The following is a 15,917-nucleotide window of genomic DNA, read 5'->3' as shown; positions in this document are numbered from 1 at the left end:
ACTGGCGGGCCCGTCCATGGCTGGGTTGGCTCAGCTCTATCTCATGTTGTCTCTCATCCTCCCCTGGACTGCTTGGGCTTTTTCTCTTGTGGCTGCAGGGTTCCAAAAGAGAAACCAACAATGTGCTGCCCCTTTCCCCAGGCCTCTGCATCTGTCGAGTTGGCTACCATCCTATTGGTCCAGGCAAGTCATGTGGTTGAGCCAAATGTCACAGTAGGAGCAGACACAGGAAGACACAGGAAGGACATTACCTGGCTATCATTTCAATCAGTCTTCCTCACTCTCCAAAACATAATGATTCCCTGCAACTTCAGGGTGATCTTTTCTTTGCTAATGTTTACTTAGGAGGATGCCTTGGACATGAAAGATGCTAAAGGTTTTTGAAATAAATAAATGAGTGGTTGGACCTGAGGGTGTCACTAACAATGCCCTGGTTTCTGTCTCTCTCTCTCTTTTTTTTTTTTTGGCATGTTTTATTGAAAATTTACATTTAGATAATATAAGTTGGCATATTTGGATTCTAATTTCTTTACTCATCCCCAGGCCTTTCTGTTTTTCTTTAGTTGTTTATTTATTAACCTGGCTGGATTATGGCAGCAAAGAATATACACCTCCCTGATTTCACTTCTCAGAAGACACATCTTGGATATACACGAAGTCACCCTGGCATGACAGTGGTTTTAATCAGGATCATCTTTGATGGTCTCTTTTCCTGATTTCTCAGTTTACCCCTGTAACTCTATTGGTATATCACACAGGTGATAGTCTCCAGTAATGTGAATCCAATAACAGTTTTCAGATCCATTAGCCACTCTTTTTTTTATTTTACTTTAAGTTCTGGGATACATGTGCAGAATGTGCAGGTTTTTTACATAGGTATACATGTGCCATGCTGGTTTGCTGCAACTGTCAACCCATCATCTAGTGGTCTTTGGGTTGCAAGTAATGAACACCTGCCCAAACTGGCTTCCACAACAGGGCAAAACACTAACTTATTTTACCTAACTCATGGGCAGCACCTACCAATGGGTTTTTTTTTGGAAGGACTAGCACTAAGAACTGAAAGTTATAAGAGGTTGAGTGTGCTCCATGGGTCAGCGACCCACACTTAGTCCAGTAAGCTGTAGTAGGGGATGGCTCTGATGTCACATAATAAAAACATAGCTAGGCTGGGTGCGGTGGCTCACGCCTGTAATCCCAGCACTTTGAGAAGCCGAGGCGGGTGGATCATGAAGTCAGGAGATCGAGACTATCCTGGCTAACACGGTGAAACCCCGACTATACTAACAATACAAAAAATTAGCCAGGTGCGGTGGCAGGCACCTGTAGTCCCAGCTACTTGGGAGGCTGAGGCAGGAGAACGGCGTGAACCCGGGAGGCGGAGCTTGCGGTGAGCCGAGATTGTGCCACTGCACTCCAGCCTGGGTGACAGAGCAAGACTCCATCTCAAAACAAAAAACAAACAAACAAACAAACAACAACACAAAACCACGGCTGCCTGGGAGCTGTGGACAGAGCAGTGTCTATTACAGGTGGCTGTAGGTATGGTGGAGAGGTTCCTTGAAGAATTCAGAAGATTCTTTAGTTCCAGGGTATAGTAGATGACTCCCCAGATTCCCATCCTCTGGTTGTTCAACCAAACACTACTCCAGGTACTGCTGAGAAGGGATTTAAGCCAATCATATATCTCTCTTAAGATGTGGAAACTACATGAGTGGGCTTGAGCTAATCAGGCCAGGCTGCTAAAAGCTGCTTTTTCTCTGTCAGCAGAAAAGGAATTCAGAGATTCAAAACATGAGACAATTTGACATGCCATCCCTGTGTTTAGAGAGAGTAGAAACAATGTGCCAAGGAATGCTTGTGGCCTCCAGAAGCTGAGAATAGCCCTTGGGTGATGGCCAGCAAGGAAATGAGGACCTCAGTTCTACAACTGCAAGTTCTGAATTCTGCCAATAACCTGAACAAGATTAGAGTTCGTTCTTTCCCAGAACCTTCAGATGAGAGCCCAGCTGGCCAACACCTTCATTTTGGCCCGATGACACCCGAAGCAGAGAAACCAGCTGTGCCATGGTAGACCACTGACCTACAGAAACTGTGAGATGATAAACAGGTGTTGTTTTAAGCTGCCAAATTTGTGATAATTTGTTAAGAAGCAATAAAACATTATTATACAGGGTGATTACTATTCCCATTTTAGCTCTTTAAAAATGTTAATATCCTTTGAAAGAAGACATAAATTGCTTTACCACTCTCAGTTTGCTCTAAATTTGTTGGACTGAAAGGCTTCCTTTGTGATTGGAGAGAGAAAAATTGGTTTTTGGGAAAAAGAACACTATATTTGGGACAAAAGTGAAGTGTGAGAGAGGTTAAGGTTTGAACTGGGTGTAGGTTAGCTGGCTTTTGTGGATTGCGCTAGGCTTTCAAGGAGACAGTATAAAAGCAATAAGTCACTAGGAACCTGGAGAGAGACAGAGACAGAGAGAGAGAGAGAAAGAGAGAGAGAGAAAATGAATTAATAAAATGATACTGAAAATAAATTTTAAAAGCCTTCAATCACTTCCTCCTGCATATCCTATCTCCTCAATTGCACTCAAACTTGCGTAACAAATCTGATCTCAAATTAAAAAATCCTCCCTAAAGTAGCATGTCCCTCCATTTACCATCTTGTTTTTCTGTTATACTTCTCCCCAAGATGTCCACACATGACATTTTCAAGTCTTCACATCCCATTCATTCTTCAATTCATCTTTATATGGCTTCCTCACCAAGTGCTCCAATGAAATTGTTCTTCACAGACCATCAATGATCTTCATGTTGCTGTACCAGTGAATCTGCTCTGACTTCTTCCTAGTCAATCTTTCAGAAAGATGAAATCCAGTAGACTGCCATTTTAGTTTTAGAGCATTCTCTTCTTTTGGTTCCTATGATACCCCTCTTTTTTGGTTTTTCTCCTACTTTTCTGTCCACTTTATCTCAGAATCCATTGTGAGTGTCTCTTTCTTATAGCTGATTTGTAATGCTGACATTTCTTAGGGCCCCATTCTGGAATTCCTCGTTTCCTCACACTGCTGAACTCTTTCCTTAGAAATCTTACTTGCTTCTGTGACTGTACATATTGTGACTTCACAGAGATGATGACGTGAGAACTTGTTGAAAAGAAGAGTGTACTAGACTCAGAATAAGACCAAGGTTCTAATCTTAACTTCCTATGAGAATATCATAACCGATTTGGGGTGTCTAACAGGCTGTTTCCTTGCCTGTAAAATGGAGACAGTGGTCCTTGCCTTGCCTGTCTTACAGGATTATCATAGAAATGAAAGATGTGGCAGGGGAAGGCTGCTATTATTGTTGTTAGCATAGTTGCAGTCAGAATATTAACATAATAAAACTACTTGGGCTTTTCAAGGGTAAGCATGGGTGAGAACACCAGGGTCAGAATAAAAGGATGGATGAATGAAGAGAGAGAAGGAGAAAGAGAAAGAAAGAGAGAACATGAATAAACAAATGAAAACGAAACTCTGGGAACTCACAGAAGCTATGTAGATTGATATTTGATACCATTTTATAAATCTCTCAATTCTTGAATAAAGTTATCAATTCAATCAATGCTGAGAGTGATTGCATTTCTTTTTTTTTTTTTTTTTTGAGACGGAGTCTCACTCCGTCGCCCAGGCTGGAGTGCAGTGGCCGGATCTCGGCTCACTGCAACCTCCCCCTCCCGGGTTTACGCCATTCTTCTGCCTCATCCTCCCGAGTAGCTGGGACTACAGGCGCCTACCACCTCGCCTGGCTAGTTTTTTTGTTTTTTTTAAATAGAGATGGGGTTTCACCGTGTTAGCCAGGATGGTCTCGATCTCCTGATCTCGTGATCCGCCCGTCTCGGCCTCCCAAAGTGCTGGGATTACAGGCTTGAGCCACCACGCCCGGCCGAGTGATTGCATTTCTAATGGTAGACAGTCAAAGTATAGGAGCTTTGATGAGAGCCAGAGCTAAATTGTGATACAGTAAGCAGGGGAGCACCTTCAAGATAGCAGGTGAGATTTAACCTTCTTCTTACTCCTCTGAACTTCCAGTTGATACTTGGGTAACACAGACTTAGAAAACATTTCTATTCATCCCATAGGCATGCCTGAAGTGTCTGTTACCCACAACGTTCTCAGACTGGTGCTATAGGGAATACAGAGGTGAATAATGAGGATTATAAGGAGGAGGAGCAAAAAGAGGAGGATTGTGCTCCAGAGTTCACAAAGAACTATCTCTTTCTCAATCTAGCCTCACAGTGAGTCATAAAGGTAAACAGGGTAAAGCTATTTTAACCCTATCTGCAGAAGATCTCCAGAAGAATAACCACAGCTCCAATGATTAGCCCAGAAGGTAGTAAGTGACAGAGCTGGCACTTGACCTCATCTCTAAATCTGTGTCTCTGTTTACTAAACCAGTGTTTCCTCATCGTGGCATTACGTCTTCTGGTGGAGAGCCCCATACTTTAGGAAGCACACAAGCAAACCTAAAAAAAACCCAGGTATTTATTTTAACATGTACTAGAAAAACAGATAAAATCAGGATGGCAAAGCCATGGTTTCCATATTGTTTCATAGGATGAGACCAAGGGCAGTAAAAATTATATTAAATTGAATATTAAAATAATAATAGTACAGATAGGGAAGGTGCAGTATAAAAGATTGACATTTATAAAACAATGCACTCTGCCATGCTGAGGATGTTTACATCCAGTGATGTGATTAGGAGAAGCAGACAAATAACTACGATACCAGATGCCCTCCTTGAGCAATATAATGAAGGGGGAGGCAGGACATCTGGTTTTAATTTCACTTTTGCCCCTTGTTGACAGTGTGGCTTTAGGCAGATCACTCTGAGCTTGGTTTCCATATCAAGAAAAAAAGGGAACTGGAATTGTCTTTTCAGAGCAGAGTTTGTGTTTGAGTATATTTGCCAAAGGAGAGGTACAAACTATAGCATAGTGGATTCTAGGGCCAGAATGCCTAGGCTAGAATTCTGGCTCTTCTACTTATCAACTGTGTAACCCTGGGCAAGGTACTTCTATTTTCTGCATTTTCTTCACTTACAAAACTGAGATAATATTCTTCTCATAGGATTGTTGCAAGGATTAAGTGAGTTAATTAAAGGGAGTGTTTAGAAGAATGCCTAGCATAATTAACCCTATAGAAGTGTTTGCTATTATTAGTGCCTTTGGACCTCAGAAGAGAGGTCCAGTATACACATTTGAAAGGACCAGAAGGAGCTTCCTGGAAAAGTGTCACCCAAGATGAACATATATATCTTTAGTTTAACTGCATGGAGCTTCCCAACCGTCTCAGAGAAGAAGAGAGAAATGTGGCTAAAAGGTGAGGGCAACTTGGCCAGAGAATGGAGGAAGAAACCTCTAGCAAGTGAGTCTGTCTGGTTCCTTAGAGAATAAGCAGAACCCTTCTGTACACTTGCATGCCTGGGTCTTCTTTACTCCGGGTCCTGCTTATAATTTAGGGCATCTATCATTGCCTATGGGCCACCAGACAAGCTCAGGTGATTTGTTAGAGGGTCACAGACCTGTGGTGCAGTGCTCTGAAGCAGTATCTACCTACTTCTCTGCGATGCCATTTCAGTAAGGGCTGCAGACCTGGGGAAAGGCAACAGTAAGAACCCCAGAGGGGAATCTGCCAGTACTACCAAGGCTTGGACTTGCATTTTAGATTCTCTGTTCTCATGCTCTGAGACCAACTTATTTTCTGTTTCATGATGGTGGCTGTTGGACAGATCATGTGCTACTCTGTTCAACAAAACAAAACAGTTACTTACTCTCTCCACATGCTATTAAACATAGCTATGTTAAAATAATGTGTAGGTTGAGACAAATACATACCACCACAAGATAATTGGGAGTGAAGTCACTGTGACAGCCTGAATAACTAAATTAACCCTATTAAAACCTTTTTTCATGGGGTCAAAGGCTTTTCAGTGGAAGAAATCAGGTGTTCAAAAAAAGCACTCAGCTTGTGAACACCTTGTAACACTTGCTAAAAAAATAAACCAGTCACTTGAAGAAGCAAGCAAACAATTTGGCTTATTCATGTAAAAGATGAAATGAGGTCATAAGCATTTTCCATCTTTGATTAAAGTTCTGTTAGCTTATAAAAGAGTATTTTTTAAATCTTAGAGTATTTTATGATGAATACCCGAGTGTGCTGAATGTGGCTTATTTTAACAATTCCCCCCCAAAAATGACAGTAAATAACTAGAAGTTAAAGAAATTCCAATGAAAATTACGGTGTGATTTCTTCATAGTCAACCTCAAATTTGGAAGGTTTTACAAAGTGATAAAAATTCAGTGCTGGGGACACTGGGAGGAAACAGGCTCTCTCAAACAAGGAAGGTGTACTCCCGGATGGAGTGCATGCACCTTCTCAATGAACAGCCAAAGATTTCTCCAATGTATGTAGGGAGACCCCTACGTACTTCTCAATGAACTACTTCTCAATGACTACTTCTCAATGAACAGCCAAAGATTTCTCCAATGTACGTAGGGAGACCCCCTGAAACTATTGCTATGGAATAAAAGATGAAATGTTCCTGATTATTGTAAATACAAAATTGCGTGCAGGATTGTGTAAAGATAATGCCAGGTTGGACTGCCAGAATGAGCCAACAGCACAAGATGTACTTCCCCCTGCAGAGAGCCTATGAATGGACATGCAGTCAGGGAGATTTCACATCACCAAGATTCCTATCCCAGAAAAGCAGATGTTCATAGCTCTGGGAATGGAATGCGACCCTTGTGGAGAGCCTATAAACAGACGCATGGGGGGGCGCCTCTCCATATGGATAAGATAGGGCTATAAATGCCCTCATCTTGCTACGGCTCTTCTAGGCCTATTTAGGGTTAAGGCATACTCCCTTCTGAGAATTTCTGGTCTAACCAATTGTCTAGCTTCACGTCCTGTTTCTGTGGATTGTTTGTAACCAGCTTTTCCTGCAACTGTTACTGCTGATTAATATCTTGCTAATCATAGGTTATGGAAAGATTGTGTTCCTGTTTGAAGGCTGTTAGAAATTACTGATACACACACTATATTGTAAATTCTTATCTCTGTATACTGTACTTCTGCATACTGATGTTATGTTAAAGAATTACTTCATCCCCATGTGACCATCTCACCTCATAATTAAATGACCCTAAATCCCTGACTAACCTACCCATGCCCTCACTAAATTTAATACTAAATGCTGGCATATCCAGTGCATTGTTGGCACCATGGGACAAGAAGGCGGTGACCCCCCTGGACCCAGCTTTCACTATCTTGTGTGTGTCTATTATTTCTCGACCTGCTGATCCACCTGGGAACAAAGAGAGAGCCCCGTTGCATTGTGGGCTGCTGGCTAGCTCCCACAATAAATGTACAATGTGTATTTTCTCTGTTCTATTTCCCTTCCCTTATGGGGAAGTAAAATTACATATTACCTAAGGCAATCAAATTACTATAAATTAAGGTACAAGGATATGAGCTCCTTGAGGACAGGGATCATTTTGAAATTTTTTTACCCTGTTTTTCCCAGTACCAAGTACAATTGTCAGCATAAAGGGACAATCAACCCATATTCATACATGAATTAATAAATATGAATTGTAGTGATTTAATGTTCGAAAATATCTAAATGCTTAACAGCAGGAATAGAATAAATAAAATATGGCTCAATCATACAAAAGGAGATGATGCAGCTATGAAAAATTACTGCTGTGGAAGAATGCTGCATATGCTATAACACATGAAATTTTTTTGATTAATATTATCCAAATATAGTCAGTTTTATACAATATGTACACTATAATCTTTTCTAAAAAGATATAAAAATTAGAAGATACATATTGGAATATTAATACAGTGGTTCTATGTGGTTGCAGTTTTACTAGTATATTTGTATTTTCTAAAATAACAAAAATTGTTACAATGAGAATAATGGGAATAATGAGTAAACAAACTGCTAATAAGCAAGAAGAAACAGCTATTTTTCTGAATATCTCTAGACAGAAGATCTAAGACCAATGGGAGAATGGTTCTGAGAAACAAACTTTGATTTAACATAAGGAATCAGAACTTTTCAACAATATAATGTGCCACACTTTGAAATAATTACCCTCTTGTCCCTATAGGTATTCAAGGACAGACTAAATGACTGTATTAATCAGTTCTCACAATGCCGGTAAAGACATAACTGAGAATGGGTAGTTTATAAAGAAAAAGAGATTTAATTGATTTTCAGTTCCACATGGCTGGGGAGACCTCACAATCATGGCAGAAGGCAAAAGGCACATCTTACATGGTGGCAGGCAAGAGAGAATGAGAGCCAAGTGAAAGGGGAAATGCCTTGTAAAAACAATTAGATCTCATGAGACTTATTCACTACCATGAGAACAGTATGGGGGAAACTGCCCCCATAGTTCAATTATCTTCTACTGGGTCCCTCCCACAACACGTGAGAATTATGGGAGCTACAATTCAAGATGAGATTTGGGTGGGGACACAGCCAAACCATATCAGTGACCATCTAGGAAAGCCTAATATGTTAGAAAAAAGTCTTGGACTACATGAACTCTAAGTTCTATAGACCCTATAGGCTCAAAGATTTGATGAGTTCCTTAGCAGATAGCCCTGTATAAATTCCATTTGATAAGGTACAACAAAGAGTACGTTCCTTTATCCCACTATCTTCTACTTTCTTCTTGCTAGTTCTTTTGCTTGCAAGGCCTCTGTAACTTGTCCTGCTTAATTTTTTATACTATATACATGATCAGAGTTTCATTCTTTTCTCTCTTGAGGCCTCTGGGTTGTCAAGAATACCACAGAATATCAGGTAATATTTATGGTTGTCACAGATATTCTTAAAGTGGATTGGTTTTCCACCAGCTGAGAGTCTGCCCTTTATTAATGGTTGTAGGATAGGCTTGGAGAAAGGGAGAAACTAGGAAGAGGATAAAGAGCTGTAGAGCAGAGAAGAGACACTCATTAGATGGTTTTGCTGAGGGTTGTTTGTGGCTATGACTGTCAATATATAAGTCACTGGCTTTCTTGAACTGCTATACATTGGCCAATATCTAGTCACAGCTTTAAACTTTTGATCGACAGGAAATTACAGGATCTGAATTTAGATTTATTTTAAATAGTTCAAAAGAGCACTGATTAGATTCAAAATATGAATAAACTCTGCACAAAACCACTTAAGAAGCGTCCCATCTGTGTATACTGATCATTGCTTTTCAAATTATTCAATCTTGACAATAGTCCAGGGAATAAGGATCTATTCTGTACAAGAAGAAACTCTTACATCTGTCTGCAGTAATTTGACATTGGATACTCTTTGGCTCAACTCTCTTGTAGGTTTGAGCCACCATGGTAGGATAGAACAGGAAATTTATTTTATATAGATCCAGGTGCTATGTAAGGACAGGCTTGAAGGAGATCCCAGAACCTGCCATGGAATAAATCAGAACCCAATGCTGGTGTGAAAAACTTATTTAGTCAATTTGTAGAGCAGATAAAGTGCTGAGAATATGTATTTATTTTGTGATAAAACTCCAAAACTACTTAAGACATACTTGTTCACTTTAAAACAAAACACAAAATGCAAGGTCCAACCCACCTATCATTCATTTGTCTGATTAATTTTTTGGAATACTTTGAAATGACCATCTGGGCTCTCTTGAGAAGAGTGAAAAAGAGGAGGATTAAGATTACAAAACCATCCCAAATTGTATTTGCCATGGTAACTGAAGCCATGTTTTCAGGAAAGACTGCTTAAACATCACACTTTTCCCATTGCCAAGAACTCCTGGAAAATCACGAGGTAAGTGGATTAGAGAGAAGGCATTTGGGATGCTTCATCAAGTCTGCCGAAGCTCCTTAGAGTAATATCCCATTCCATTAGCTATTCAATGAAATGGGAATAAGAGAGTGGAGATGGGATGCTGACCAGCAAAACAGAAGGTCATTCTGAGGGATTTCCTCTCTTGCTGCCCATTGCAAAGTGCCACTGGTAACACATTTTCATTTGCAAAAGACCCATCAGCAAGTCTCCAGGATAGAGAACCAGGATATACTCTTTCCTATTGCCTCCAAAGCGTGTGTTCCCAGAATAATATGCCAGCTAATTGGGAGACAGGTATAGTGCCTACAGTCCTTCAAGCTTCTCATATACTCCCCAAATCAATCTGTGGGCTTCCTACTATGCCTTCAGCCTCAGACATTCTGAAGATGTAGACCACAAGGGGTGTAAAGAGGGAGAGTATATACAGAATACAGTAGGATGATGTGACCTGCGCTTTGTTAGGAAAGAAAGCAAACTGTAGGCTTTTGAGAGGAAAAGAAGCTCAAAGAGGTGGTCTTATAGCACCATCTCCACAGATACCCAGAGACAGGATGATGAAAACAGTAATGAGGATGATAAAGGCTGAAAAGCCACAGGAATATCAGACTGATCTATTCCATGGCACAGATGTCTATATAAAGACTTTTAGCTAATAATATTTTAATGCCAAGTTCTTTTCATTGCTTTGGCTGAAACCCAGGAGTGGCTCAAACATATATTTGGCATCTGGGCCATCTCTGGTGTACTAATTTCCTTTTGCTTAGTCATGTAGCCAGCAGTAGAGCTGATCTCAACTAAGGTGGCTGGTACTAATTGTTAGTTTCCAATTACTAGTTGTTCAAGGTTTATCAAGTATTGTGACTTTAATTAGGGCCCTAAGATGTAAACTGCAATGTCTTTAACAGACACATTCCGATGGGGATAATTTGATGAGCCAGTTGCTGTTGTATAGTAATTGGGAACCAAAGAGAGATTCACATATGAATAGTAAATTAAGATGCACAGTAGTAGCTGGGATTTATACCTGGACTGTTAGAGGCCTTAATGACCCCATAAAAGGGAATAAGGTCATTTGTTATTTAAAGGATCATAAGATATTGCATTTCATAAGGATATTGAGCATGTACAAGGTTAAAGCGCTCATGGGTGAGCCAGATTCTCCCTTTATTCCATTTATAAGCAGAATCCGAAGAGTTAGCACTTCTTTGTAATAAAGCTCTAAATTCCAGAGTGACTTGCTGCTCTACCTCCCAAATCCCAAAGGGCAGCTGCTGCTGGGCTGGGCTTTGTAAAATGTTAGTTTCATCCCCAAACTCAGCACAGGCACTGAATCCTCCATTTTAGAACCAATTAAAGTGAACGGTTTTCCAATTTTCTGGGACAGATTGTCACATGTGGCTGAATGGGGAGACTCAAAAGTCTGGAAAGGTGGCACGGAAGGAGACTAATTCTTGGTATTTCTTGGGTACAGCAGGTCCCATTTTAAGTTGAATACAAATTTAAAGGGCTTCTCTATACATAGATGAGGAAGTTAATAGTGGAAATAGAAAACTCTCAACCTTAGAAATAAAGAGATAATCCAAAATAGATTACTCAACATAATATGTGTTAGAATTTGGAATGTATGGCCTGTAATATATTTGTATCCTTAATTATGTTTTTCCTAGGCTGCCGTTAGAATTAGCTTGCGTTCCCCTTACACACAATCAGCAGGAGGGGAAAACTCAGAAACACATTTGAGGATTCTACCCTGATTTTAAAATTTGGTTGTGGATAAATCCCTTTGTAGATAATGGAGAAGTTGTGGCAATATCTTTCATGCCTATCACATATTTTGTTTCATTCCTTTTGTAGCAATAAGCACATCTGCAGACATATACACACCTTCACAGAGATCCATGCAATCATATCTGCTATTATTATCATGCAGTCTACAGATGTTTTCCTAAGCCAAGATCTGACTGGGCACAGCAGAGGCCTATGGTAGGATAGGTTAGAAAATGAGGAAACAATTTCTCCAGGTAAGTTATTAGAACAACAGGAACAAATCAGAAGGCTGAACGTTGCTATTTAAATGGAAATTCACCCAGGTCCCCGATAAGCGGCAAATTTTATCCATACAATGTTAAAGGACGCAGGTGGTGAAATTCTTAGGTATGTAACTAGGAGTTATTGTGTTGGTTTGATGGGATGCAGGAAATATTTCTGGTACGCCAAGATAACCACATAATCACATTTTAAATATTATTGAAATGATCAATTATAAATTATTTCAAGCATGCAGAAATGTACGGGAATAACAAATGCCCACATATCTACTCCTCAGAGTTTTGAAATTTTAACCTTTTTTTTTTTCCTGATTAAAACTGAAGCTAGAGATGCAGCTGTGGTGGATTACAAAAACACACAGAGCCACCACCTCCACCTCTGTCTGTGGGCACACCTCTTTCACGATGACTTTGTATTTTCTCCTATCAAAGAAAAAGTTTATTTTACCACCCTTTGAATCTGGGCTGGCCTTGTGACTTGATAAAGATAGTACAATGTGGCTCTGTGACTTAATCTGGCCAGTATGTGCTAGTTCTGAGCTTAACCCTTAGAGAAACCCTGTCAGCTACACATGGGCAAGACCAGGCCATCCCACTGGCGGTGAGAGACATGAACCCAGTCATCTTGTTACTCCAGGCCAGTCAGTTCCCAGCTGATCTGGTGGGTGAATGCAGATGCAAGTGTGAGCCCACATTAAACCAGAGGTGCCCAGCTATTTTCACCCAAATTGTCAATCCACATAATCAAGAGCAATAAATAGTGCTTGTTTTCAAGCCTGTAAGTTTTGAGGTAGTTTGTTACACAACAATAGATAACTGATACAATATTCAAAGCTAAATGCTCACGAAATTCTATTCCCCTTCTTCCTTTCCTACCTCCTTCCCTCTCCAGATATTTCTACTATTCTGAAATTTGGGGTTGATTCTAGTACATATAAGAATACCTTTGCTATATATGCGCTTATACAAAATCAGTAGTAGATACTGTTCATAATACATTATATAAAGGTGTTTAAATGAAATATAAATTGTACCATACATTACATATCCTATTGCCTCTTGCCTTTTTCACTCCAACTTGCTTTGATAGATATCCATGTTGGCCAGGTGCAGTGGCTCACGCCTATAATCTCAGCACTTTGGGAGGCCGAGGTGGGCAGATCACCTGAGGTCAGGAGTTTGAGACCAGTCTGGCCAACACAGTGAAACCCTGCCTCTACTAAAAATACAAAAATTAGCCGGGCATGGTGGCGGGCACCTGTAATCCCAGCTACTCAGGAGGCTGAGGCAGGAGAATCGCTTGAACCTGAGAGGCGGAGGCTGCAGTGAGCTGAGATTGCACCATTGCACTCCAGCCTGGGCAACAGAGCAAGACTCAGCCTCAAAAAAAAAAAAAAAAAAAAAAAAAATTCATTTTGATAAACATTGACATCATCATTGTAACTGCTGTATACTTTTTCAGTGTATAAATATACCACAGCTTATTCATTCTCTTACAGATAGACTGATGAGGACCTGAACTAAATGGTCTTCCAAACTTACGATGCTATAATTCCAATAAATTTGGAGACTTAGAAACATTTTTATAAAGAGCCAGTTACAACCAGGGAGTAATATACAGGGGACATGTTCTATTTCTAAAGCTGCATGATGTTTGCTATATTATTCTTTATACCACATACACACACACACACACACACACACACACACACACACACACCCTTCATAATTTTTATTTTATAATTTTTATAAAATAAATTAGAAATAGAATAGAAATAATGCAAATGAATCCACTTAAAAACGAACCCTTAATCAATGACATTAGTGGAAATGTCATTTGGTCAATGTATGCCAGTTCTGTGCCTACCCCTTAAGAGGAATGTTGTCAGCTACTACATGGGCAAGACTAGGCTGACCTCCTGGTGGCCCTAGTCACCCTGTCACTCCAGTGCCAGTCAGGCCCCAGCTGATCGGGTAGTTGAATGCAGATACGTGAGCGGGCTCCATTTCCTATTGAGACCAATGGGAAAATACTGTTCATTCAATAAATGGTACTGGGACAGCTAGTTATCCATATGAAAAAAATAAACTCTCCTTCCTTACCCGATACACAAAAATAAATGCTACATGAACCAAAGTCCTTAGTATAAAAAGTGGTCATTTAAAGCATTCGGAAGTGAATATTCCTATTCACCTTAGTCACAACCCACTCTCCTCTCCACCTACATCTATCACATTGACTGTAGGTATTAACAGGTTTTGTCACTTGACCTGAAGTCCAGTTGTGCCTTACATACGGCATGGAGAAGACAAAGGCTTTGGGCTACTTGCTGGTAAATTAACTTTATTCCTCTTACCTGTTCACCTAAAGTGATTGGCTACTTATCCTGAGTCCAACAAAACCTAGATTTTAAAAATAATAGAACAAATGCAAACAGAGTCCAGCTGTGCTTTATAAATTATAGCTTTACCTGGAAATTCCTTGGTTCTGCATAGGTTTATCCACTAGATTCCAGGCTCTTGCAAGGTTAGCTTCCTGTCTACTCTAATCCCTTAAGGATTCTGCCTGCTCTTTCTTATCCAATATTACTTCTCTCACCATTGCTGCCATGCACAGAGCATGTGTGATAGACCTCATTTGAACTCTCAACTCTTTTTTCTTTTCATTCAGTAAGTATTTATTATCTCCTAAGTGCTAGCTACTCTGTTAGTGGTAAGATAAAGCAATAATGGAACAAAAACAATGGTCCCTTCCCAAAATCTAGATGGCTTTATTTTTTTCTCCTATAATTCTCATTTCAGGACAAGTTTAATTTCCAGAAGTCATGAAATAAAATGTTTGTTCCAAAAAACTTTGCTACCTGTGGGCCAATTTAGAGCAAGTCATATATAATCATCCCAATATAATCCTAATATAATCATCCTAATATAATCATCCTAAGGCTCACTTTATTTGTCAAATGATGATGTTAATATCTATACTTGTCTATCTTCATATCTTACTGTCAAGATCAAGTGAATTCTTGTTTGTCAGCATCAAGGGATACAGAAGTAAAACCACTTCTTTATGATTTAGAGATTATTTTTCGATGCACTCAGGGGAAGACAGTTGCTATAAACAAACAAAAAGTCCAAGCTATCCTATTTGTGGCTTTAAACACTCAATTTGTGCTTTTACGCTAGCTCACCTGCAAAGGTTGGCAGTCATAAAATCAGTAACTTTCCCCTGATATTTACCTTCTTAGTTCTCTCGAATAGCTATCCTTTTGTGGAAGAAAATCAACCAGAATACTATTAGTTTGGGGATTTTTTTTCTTTTTTCTTTTCTTCTTTTTGAGACAGGGTCTCACTCTGTTGTTCAGGATAGAGTGCAGTAGCATGATCATGGCTCGCTGCAGCCTCAACCTCCTGGGCTCAAGTGATCCTTCCCCTTCAGCCTCCTGAGTAGTTGGGACTATAGGCACGTGCCACGATGCCCAGCAAATTTTTAAAATTTCATTCTGTAGAGATGGGGTTTTGTCATGTTGCCCAGATTGGTCTAGAACTCCTGGGCTCCAGTGATCTTCCCACCTTGGCTTCCCAAAGTGCTGGAATTACAGGTCATAAGCTACCACATCCAACCCAGAATGCCATTAGTATAAACCTTCCTTGTTGCATGTCAGGCAGGAGAGTCTCTAAAGAGGCCTTCTAATTTGGAGAAGGAGGAGGGGTCTTCTATAGGGATTTAGCAGGAAAGGGTCAGCAAGTTCAGCTAGTTTCCTAAGTTGTAAGTAAGAATGGTTCTCAAAAGAGAGAAGTTCTTGTGGATTAGCACCTATTGTTTAGACAACATGAATTTCATCAAGAGGGGATGGGGAGGAATAGTTAGGGGTTAAGGTCCTGAGCCAGAGATGTGGAAAGGAAGGGACACGTAAAGGCCCCAGTGGGACATTTGCAGTACTTCAGTGCCTCTCACATCCTTTTTCTCTCATTGTTTCATCCTCCATTTAT

The 15,917-nt window shown here is 40.1% G+C and overlaps 1 long non-coding RNA gene across 1 annotated transcript; it reads right to left on the bottom strand.

The window, feature by feature from the left end:
- Positions 1-1,803: 1,803 nt before the first annotated feature.
- LOC108582419 lies at positions 1,804-3,610 on the bottom strand. The gene is made up of 2 exons (XR_001895901.3): positions 2,661-3,610; positions 1,804-2,092 (listed from the first exon to the last, which is right to left on the bottom strand). It is a non-coding gene; the product is annotated as an uncharacterized LOC108582419 (long non-coding RNA).
- Between the last annotated feature and the right edge of the window lie 12,307 nt (positions 3,611-15,917).

The sequence above is a fragment of the Papio anubis genome, chromosome 13 (genome assembly GCF_008728515.1).
Source record: "Papio anubis isolate 15944 chromosome 13, Panubis1.0, whole genome shotgun sequence".
Taxonomy (NCBI): Eukaryota; Metazoa; Chordata; class Mammalia; order Primates; family Cercopithecidae; genus Papio; species Papio anubis.
This window is presented reverse-complemented; position numbering and strand designations above follow the sequence as displayed.